Raw genomic sequence first — 9,317 nt, 5'->3', positions numbered from 1 at the left:
TGCAGTTACACGGTGGCATGTGATGCTGTCAAATCCCATTCTTCCCTGATGGCGCGGAAATCATGCAGAGCAGGGGAGAATGATGACAGCATCTTCATCACCTGCCGCCAGAGAGCATCGCTTCCTGTAACGCTTAACGCGTGTCACACAGAGGACATCAATGTGTGTTCTCCATGTGCACGTGCGTGGAACACTATGTGCAACATGCAAATGTTAACAATTTGGCATGTCAGCGTGTTTTGCCAACGGACACACGGCCGCCCTAAACAAGCTGACATGTGCATAGATGAGTGGGTCAGTGTCTCCAGGAGATATGAAAAATTTCATCACACATACTGGACACAGAGACGTGTGAAATAGAGACCTAACGACATTCCAACAAAATAATTTGTTACTTACCGCAAGGTGATGAGCAGCCTTTGCTCTGCAGACATGGCCTTCCTCATAAAAGTGTCATGCAGGGTCAAATGGGGTGCCAGGATGGTGAGCAGTCTGTCGAACGCCAGAATGGATGGCCGACAAAAAGAAAGAAATTTGTCAGGATATCTGAAAATTGTAAAAGCCAAAAAAAAAAAGGGTTACTTCACATGTAACATTGTTAGAATAAACAGTGACATTTGTCTTTCAATAGATTTCAACGTACCTCCTCATGTCATTGTAAAGGACATTAAAGTGCCCCTTCTGTGTGCGCTCTGCTACAAGAGGGTGCACCCACATTCTTTTCTGTGCACGCCTTCTCTGCCGCCGCTGCCTCTAAAATAAAAAAATATATATATATATTGTTTAAAACACAACACTGAGAAAAATATGTCAAACATGCCTGGAAAGCAATGCGGAATATGTTAGGGTACGTGTCCACGTCCAGGATGGCCGTCGTTATCGTCGGAGCGGCAAAGCCGCTCTGTGCAAAGCCCCACCCCCTTCTGGGACGCGATGATGCCAGATGTGTTCATTGTACAAATCCGGCATCATCGCACCCCACGCATAGGGCCCTGTGTTATTCCTTGCGGCGCCGCAGCATCTCCGCAAGGAACACGGACATGCTGCGATCTTAAAAGACGCGCAGCATGTCCGGAGTCGCAGGGCCGACGGATGCGTGTTATCACGCATAGTGGACACGGGATTTCATTAAATCCCCTCCACTATGCTGGAACATCTGGACGCTGCGTGTTTGACGCTGCTGCCCCACGCAGCGTCAAACACGCAGCGTTTCCAGAACTTGGACACGTACCCTTAACCCAATAAACCAAAAAAAACAGACATCTGCTTACCTGACGTGTATGACGATTCAGGATTAGCAGCAGCAACCCCAGGATCGCAATCTGGTGTGGCGTGCGGAGCTGGATCCGCGGGCTGCAATCTGGCCTACGCTCAGCACTCTGCGGAGCGCTGTCATTCAAAACACGTCCACTCATTTTGGTGTGTTATTCCCAAAATGGAGGATGGAAGAAGAAAAGGGTTGGACAAGGAAATTACATCATTTCTTTTTTTTTTTTCCCCACTGCAGTTCAAGCTTTATTTGTGTCAAACACACAATCTGCAGAGAAAACCGCATAAAAAAACGCACTAAAAACCGCATCAAAAAACGCACCAAAAACGCACCAAAAACCGCACCTGCGTTTTCTGCCAAGAGCTGCGGTTTTTAGTGCAGAAAAATCCGCAGGCAAATCTGCAATGTGTGAACATGGCCTTACAGTGATACCAAACTTGTTAATTTTTTAAAATTCTTTTAGTGTTGAAAATTGATTTTGAAATTTTTAAAAATTTCAATTTTAAAAATAATTTTGCGGTGCCTTTTGAGACTTTTTAATATAAACACCCATGAAACTGTGTGAGGTCTTGGTTTTTGCTTCCTGAGCTGATGTTTTTACTGCTAGCATTTGGGGTTAAATATGACATTTTGGTCACTTTTTATTGCTTTTTTTTTAGGAAGTGCTGCCTATTGTAGGTGTTACGCATGTTGTTTTGCAACCACTGTGCCACAGTCTGGGGAGAGCCTGGAGGGGGCGTACCTAAGCAACCACCTGGTTCTTTTCTAGAGCCCCTGATGATGTGGTTAGACTTGTAACCAGGTGGACGCCAGGTGCTACTTCAGGACAGTCCCTGGTGTCATGGCAGCTGACCCCCAAAAAGGCAGGGAAGCAGGACCGGCCAAGAACTGGATAACAGGTGGACGTGCGGCTCATAGACAGAAGAGTTACTGAATCTGGAATGGACAGGATAGGTTCAGGAACACAGGACGGACTCAGGTGTAGGATCACAGGAGCAGGTTCAGTCTGCACTGGTGAGGGTAGCGGTACAAATGCGGACAAGACTGATCAGTCTCTGGACTGGTAAAGGCAGGACAGACTCAGGAACAAGTTACAGCAGGGTGGATATGAATCAGTTCAGACAGGGCAGGTAGGATCAGGTACAGGCAGAGTGGACAAGCTCAGGTTCAGACAGGGCAAGCAGAACAAAAGGATGCGAGGATCCAGTAAGCGGGTCTATAGAGCAGTCATATGGCCTTGTGGAAATAGCATCTGCTTCCTTAATGTCGAAGATGTCAGCATATGATCAGTAGGCTGATGATAACCTTGGCAGGGATGATGGTGCCACCGTCATCCACACAGGTTGTAGAGGTGCAAGACACTTTTCATGAAAAGACTGTCCCCAAAGTAGCACCTCTCTTGATTTCTAGTCAACAGAACATGAACGCAGAGCCAAGAAAGACCAAGAAGAAGTGGATGAGACAGACTAGGAAGAATGCAGCGGATGATCTTCTCGGTGTGCAGCATTGCTATCCGGAGTTTCACTTTATCGGTGATCTCCTGAATTACTTGGGATAGGGGCCTTCATTGACAGATTATACCAACAATGGACGCTGACAGCGGCATTCAACCACCGCTTCTGCCCATCATGCCAGAAATGAGCGCATCGCTGACCCCCGTCACGTGATCGGGGGTCACCGATGCGTCGGCATAACAACCAGAGGTCTCCTTGAGACCTCTATGGTTGTTGATGCTAGATTGCTATGAGCGCCACCCTGTGTTCGGCGCTCATTGCAATGCAGTAAATCTACTACATAGGAGCGATCTATGCATTGCTCCTATGTAGCAGAGCCGATCGAGTTGTGCCAGCTTCTAGCCTCCCAAGGAGGCTATTGAAGCACGGCAAAAGTAAAAAAAAGTTTTACAAAATATGAAAAAAATAAAAAAAAATAAAAGTTTAAATCATCCCCCTTTCGCCCCATTCAAAACAAAACAATAAAAAAAATCAAACCTACACATATTTGGTATCGCCGCTTTCAGAATCGCCCAATCTATCAATAAAAATAAGGATTAACCTGATCGCTAAACGGCGTAGCGAGAAAAAAATTTGAACTGCCAGATTTACTTTTTTTGGTCGCCATGACATTACATTAAAATGCAATAACGGGCGATCAAAAGAACGTATCTGCACCAAAATGGTATAATTAAAAACGTCAGCTTGGCGCGCAAAATATAAGCCCTCATCCGACTCCAGATCACGAAAAATGGAGACGCTACGGGTATCAGAAAATTGCGCAATTTTTTTTTTTTCAGCAAAGTTTGGAATTTTGTTTTACTACATAGATAAAAAATAACCTAGACATGTTTGGTGTCTATGAACTCGTAATGACCTGGATAATCAAAATGGCAGGTTAGCATTTCGTGAACCTAGCAAAAAAGCAAAACAAAAAACAAGTGTGGAATTGAACTTTTTTTGCAATTTTACCGCACTTGGAATTTTTTGTTTCGCTTCTAGTACACGACATGCTAAAACCAATGATGTTCAAAAGTACAACTTGTCCCGCAAAAAACAAGCCCTCACATGGCCATATTGACAGAAAAATAATAAAAAAATTATGGCTCTGGGAAGGAGGGGAGCAAAAAAAGAAAACGCAAAACTGAAAAAGGACAAGGTCTTGAAGGAGCTAATGATCTCTCAGCATTGCTTTGGATCCCCGTCAAAACGTGATGGTGCACGGGGTCCAGATTCTGGAACATAACTTGAGGACAGGGCAGGCAAAATCAGATGCAGACAGGGCGGACAAATTCAGGTTGAGACAGGGCAAACAGGACGGACAGGATCAGATTTAGGGAGCACAGGTACAGGGCCTTACAACTTGGTAACAGGAAACACACTGAATACAAACACAGTTTTGAGCGGGCACCATCAACTTATAATACAAAAGAGGGGATCACCTAATGCATAGTTTAACCTCCTTATTTCTAATTTCCTCCTTCAGGTTAGACAATAGGCGATGGTCATGATCTATAAGCATGTCTATAAGTATATATGAACACCTATGTAGGCCTTTCTCCCAGGTATCTCTAAATTCCGGATCAACCTCCCAGGTGGGAAAAATCTGTACACGTAGGCCTCTAGGAGTAAAATTCAGTTTTTTGTATTCTTTCAAAGTTTTAATATTCCACCACGTCTTAGTCAGATTTTTATGTAAATTTATAATCTCAAAAGTCAACAATTCAAAACCCTCATCTCTCGAGGCACCAGCTCCTAACACCGGTTCTGTCTGACCAAAAATATCAGTTTCTTGACTACGCCACGCTGCCTCCCTGGCATTCAAATCCATTATCACAAAACTACCAGATGTGCCACCACTCAGAAAAACTGACTAAAGAAGTCAGTTATACAATTCAAAGTACAAACACAGTTTTGAGCGGGCACCATCAATTTATAATACAAAAGAGGGGATCACATAATGCATACAGTTAGGTCCATATATATTTGGACAGAGACAACATTTTTCTCATTTTGGTAATAGACATTACCACAATTTAATTTTAAACAAAACAATTCAGATGCAGTTGAAGTTCAGACTTTTAGCTTTCATTTGAGGGTATCCATATTAAAATTGGATGAAGAGTTTAGGAGTTTCAGCTCCTTAACCTGTGCCACCCTGTTTTTTAAAGGGACCAAAAGTAATTGGACAATTGACTCCAAGGCTATTTCATGGACAGGTGTGGGCAATCCCTTCATTATGTCATTCTCAACTAAGCAGATAAAAGGCCTGGAGTTGATTTGAGGTGTGGTGCTTGCATTTGGAAGGTTTTCCTATGAAGTAAACATGCGGTCAAAAGTGCTCTCCATGAAGGTGAAACAAGCCATTCTTAAGCTGTGAAAACAGAGAAAAAACCCATCCGAGAAATTGCTACAATATTAGGAGTGGCAAAATGTACAGTTTGGTACATCCTGAGAAGGAAAGAAAGCACTGGTGATCTCATCAATGCAAAAAGACCTGGGCGCCCACGGAAGACAACAGTGGTGGGTGATCGCAGAATAATCTCCATGGTGAAGAGAAACCCCTTCACAACAGCCAACCAAGTGACCAACACTCTCCCGGAGGTCGGCGTATCAATATCCAAATCTATCATAAAGAGAAGACTGCATGAAAGTAAAAAGAGGGTTCACTGCACGGTGCAAGCCACTCATAAGTGTCAAGAATAAAAAGGCTAGACTGGACTTTGCTAAAAAACATCTAAAAAAGCCAGCACAGTTCAGGAAGAACATTCTTTGGACAGATGAAACCAAGATCAACCTCTACCAGAATGATGGAAAGAGAAAAGTATGGTGAAGGCTTGGTACAGCTCATGATCCAAAGCATACCACATCATCTGTAAAACACGACGGAGGCAGTGTGATGGCTTGGGCACTGGGTCACTAGTGTTTATTGATGATGTGACACAGGACAGAAGCAGCCAAATTAATTCTGAGGTATTCAGAGCCATACTGTGTGCTCAGATCCAGCCAAATGCAGCAAAACTGATTGGTCGTCGTTTCATACTACATATGGACAATGACCCAAAACATGAAGCCAAAGCAACCCAGGAGTCTATTAAAGCAAAGAAGTGGAATATTCTTGAATGGCCAAGTCAGTCACCTGATCTCAACCCAATTGAGCATGCATTTCACTTGTTAAAGATTAAACTTCAGACAGAAAGGCCCATAAACAAACAGCAACTGAAAACCACCGCAGTGAAGGCCTGGCAGAGCATCAAAAAGGAGGAAACACAGCGTCTGGTGATGTCCATGAGTTCAAGACTTCAGGCAGTCATTGCCAACAAAGGGTTTTCAACCAAGTACTAGAAATGAACATTTTATTTAAAATTATTGAATCTGTCCAATTACTTTTGGTCCCTTTAAAAACAGGGTGGCACATGTTAAGGAGCTGAAACTCCTAAACCCTTCATCCAATTTTAATGTGGATACCCTCAAATGAAAGCTGAAAGTCTGAACTTCAACTGCATCTGAATTGTTTTGTTTAAAATTCATTGTGGTAATGTCTATAACCAAAATGAGAAAAATGTTGTCTCTGTTCAAATATATATGGACCTAACTGTATCTCATTTAAATCCAATGGAATAGAAAAAGTATATGCATAAAGAGAATGGGATCACCACATCAGTCATAAAGTATAACAATTTTTATTGGGAACATCACACAAGGAAAAACATTAAAAACAGTTAAAAACCCAACAACATGGGTAAAAGATACGGGTCCACTTAAATATGAGGTAAATACTGCAAAAAACACGGCAAGCCAATTACAATAAAATGTACATCAACATGATAGAATAATAATAACCAAATATTTCATAATATATACATGCTGTTATTTCTATAAAATGTCAATCCTCATATGCATAGTATACAGCAGTATTGTGGGTATATATCCACAAAACAGCTGCAAAATCCATCTAGACCCCAAACCTAGTCACAGAGATATATTGAATAAAAGATTTATCACAGAGTTTACACCCTAGATCCTATTGGTCTTACCTAACCTAGTGGACAGATAACCCCAGAGGTATTGGCATGGTGGGCATAATAGCCCCTAGTTTGGCTGTGTCACTGTTTGAGACCCACGCGTATCGACGCCTAGAGCGTCTTCCTCAAGGTCAGTGGTGTAGTGAAGGTTTGTTCCCACTGTTTAAATAAGTACATAATTTCTTAGTTTACCTGCCAGGTGTGGCGTATAATGGTGGCGCAGGCATTTGGATATATCGGTCCGGCGTGTTATAGGTGCTACTGCGCAAGTGTCAAGGCTTCTGTTAGCTGGAAGTCACCAGATAATGCACTGCGCATGCGCGATCGGCACTTTTTTACTGAATTGTTGTTTATACAGAGAACTTGGATTAGAAGACACGGGCGCATACAATGATTGTGTATATAGTAATTGGTAAGTATGCAGTCAGAGGAGATCAGAGCCAAAAGAATTATTTCAGCGATATAAAAAATAGGTTGCCATGGCAACAACTATACAGGACGCATTGGACTAGCGCATGCGCAGGTCCAAGAATACGGTACTTAGCTGCAGCCACCATAGGTGGCAAAATACAAAGTTGCGGTCAGGACGAACAAATACATAAATTGTTTGTAGATAATAGGTGCAATGTATAACAGCCCTAAATGCAAGAGGAAGGTGTATAACCCCAGAATAGAGTGTGCGATCTGCAGATACGGACTAACCTGCAGTTAAGCGCTCGCACTAACCAGCAAATACTATTGATGTTAATAAGGTCCAATAGAGCTCCTCAGACAGAAGATTCAATTGCTCGGTATCAAAAACAAGTTGATATTATAACAACTGTATACGTCGCATTAGTTCTTGGCGCATGCGCAGATAAAGAATAGGAGTACTTAGTTGCAACAACCATAGAAGGCGAGGTCCAGAAGGAAAATTCAAGAGCATAAATATATAAATTAATTATGCCATGGATGAAAAATAGAGGCCTTCTTCCCCCTTCTATTTTCCTTTTTTTTCCCTTCCTTTTTATATGTATCCCCAGGGTAAGATACAACGTTTCAAGTACAGATTATTCTGAAAGGGTATATACAAAAAATTTGTACATATATAGATGTTAAGATATTCAGGTATTAAAGGAGAGAATTGACTCAATTCGGACATAGATTGGAATGGTCAAATAGAGGTTAATAAGTTCGAGGAATTTGCTGTACACACAGCAAGTGGAGTTGGTCAATCCAACAGGGTCTATACCCCCACTATTTCTAACAGAAGAATAAATCCAGAGTAGTATAGTATAACTCAATTTGTGAGGCCTATATCTGACCTTTATCCAAAAAGGCCCAAAATCAAGGCTTAGCAGAAATAGCAACATGTATATTAAAAAAAAGAAAAAGAAGAAAGGAGACTTTTTTGTTATTCTAACAAGTCAGAGATCATGAAGTTTCTTTAATAATCCCTATTCCTGATCTCCAATCTGTCCGTGGGGTATAAGGATGTCATGTCTCCCCCTATCAAAAGAATAGGAATAAAAAATACATAAATAACAAGAACACATAAATAAATAACTGTACTCATGATAATCCACCAAGAAACATGGGACATAATCCCTATAATCTTTTGTAGAAACCTGTATACAGTAATTCCTCATTTAATACACCCGGTGTTAGGCTTTTCAGTTCATAGATCCAGCGGGATTCTCTTCTTAAAAGTTCCTCCTTTAGTTTACCCCCCTAATACTGGGGGTAACACCTTCTAGCCCCATGACTCGTAAGGACCTGGAACTCCCATTATGGTGATCCAAAAAATGGGTCGCCACAGAGGTAATTTGCTTCCCTCTCTCCTTATCGTTTCTAGCTGTAGATATGTTTGAAACATGCTGTTGCACTCTACGGTGAAGCTCCTGGGTGGTTTGTCCCACATAAATTTTATTACAGCCACAAATAAAGGCATAAATCAAATTGCGTGTGTGACAATTAAAATAAGACCTTGATTTAATTTGAAAGGGCAAAGATGGAATAGAAATTCCAGTGTCAGCTATCATAAGTGGGCATACAGAACACCCCCCACATGGATATGAGCCAGTAATTGTATTACCTGAGCAGGTTTTAGACGTAGGTCGTCTGAAGTGGCTTCTTGACAAATTGTCCTTTAAATTCTGTGCCCTTCTTGCCACTATCCTAGGTCTTTTTGGGATAAGTGACTTTAGTCTCATGTCGCTCAGCAGGATCCCTGTTGTGAATTTGGTTTTTGGGCTCCCCCGGTGGTCGCTGGTGGTACTGGACTTGTGTGCTTCACTTTCTCTGTTCACCTGTTTCCATCAGGATGTGGGAGTATCCTATTTAGCCTTGCTGCTCAGTTATTCTAGTGCCGGCCATCAATGTATCCAGAGCCTTTCTGTTGCATGTTCCTGCTTCTAGACTACTATCAGCTAAGTTGGACTCTTAGTCCTAAGTTTGTTTGCATTTTTGTTCCAGTTCACAGTTATGTTATGTTTCTGTAGCTGGAAGCTCTTGTGGGCCGAAATTACCACTCCGGTGTCATGAGTTGAC

This window comes from Ranitomeya variabilis, chromosome 5, assembly GCF_051348905.1.
Source record: "Ranitomeya variabilis isolate aRanVar5 chromosome 5, aRanVar5.hap1, whole genome shotgun sequence".
NCBI classification, from domain to species: domain Eukaryota; kingdom Metazoa; phylum Chordata; class Amphibia; order Anura; family Dendrobatidae; genus Ranitomeya; species Ranitomeya variabilis.
Note: the sequence above shows the minus strand (reverse complement) of the source record.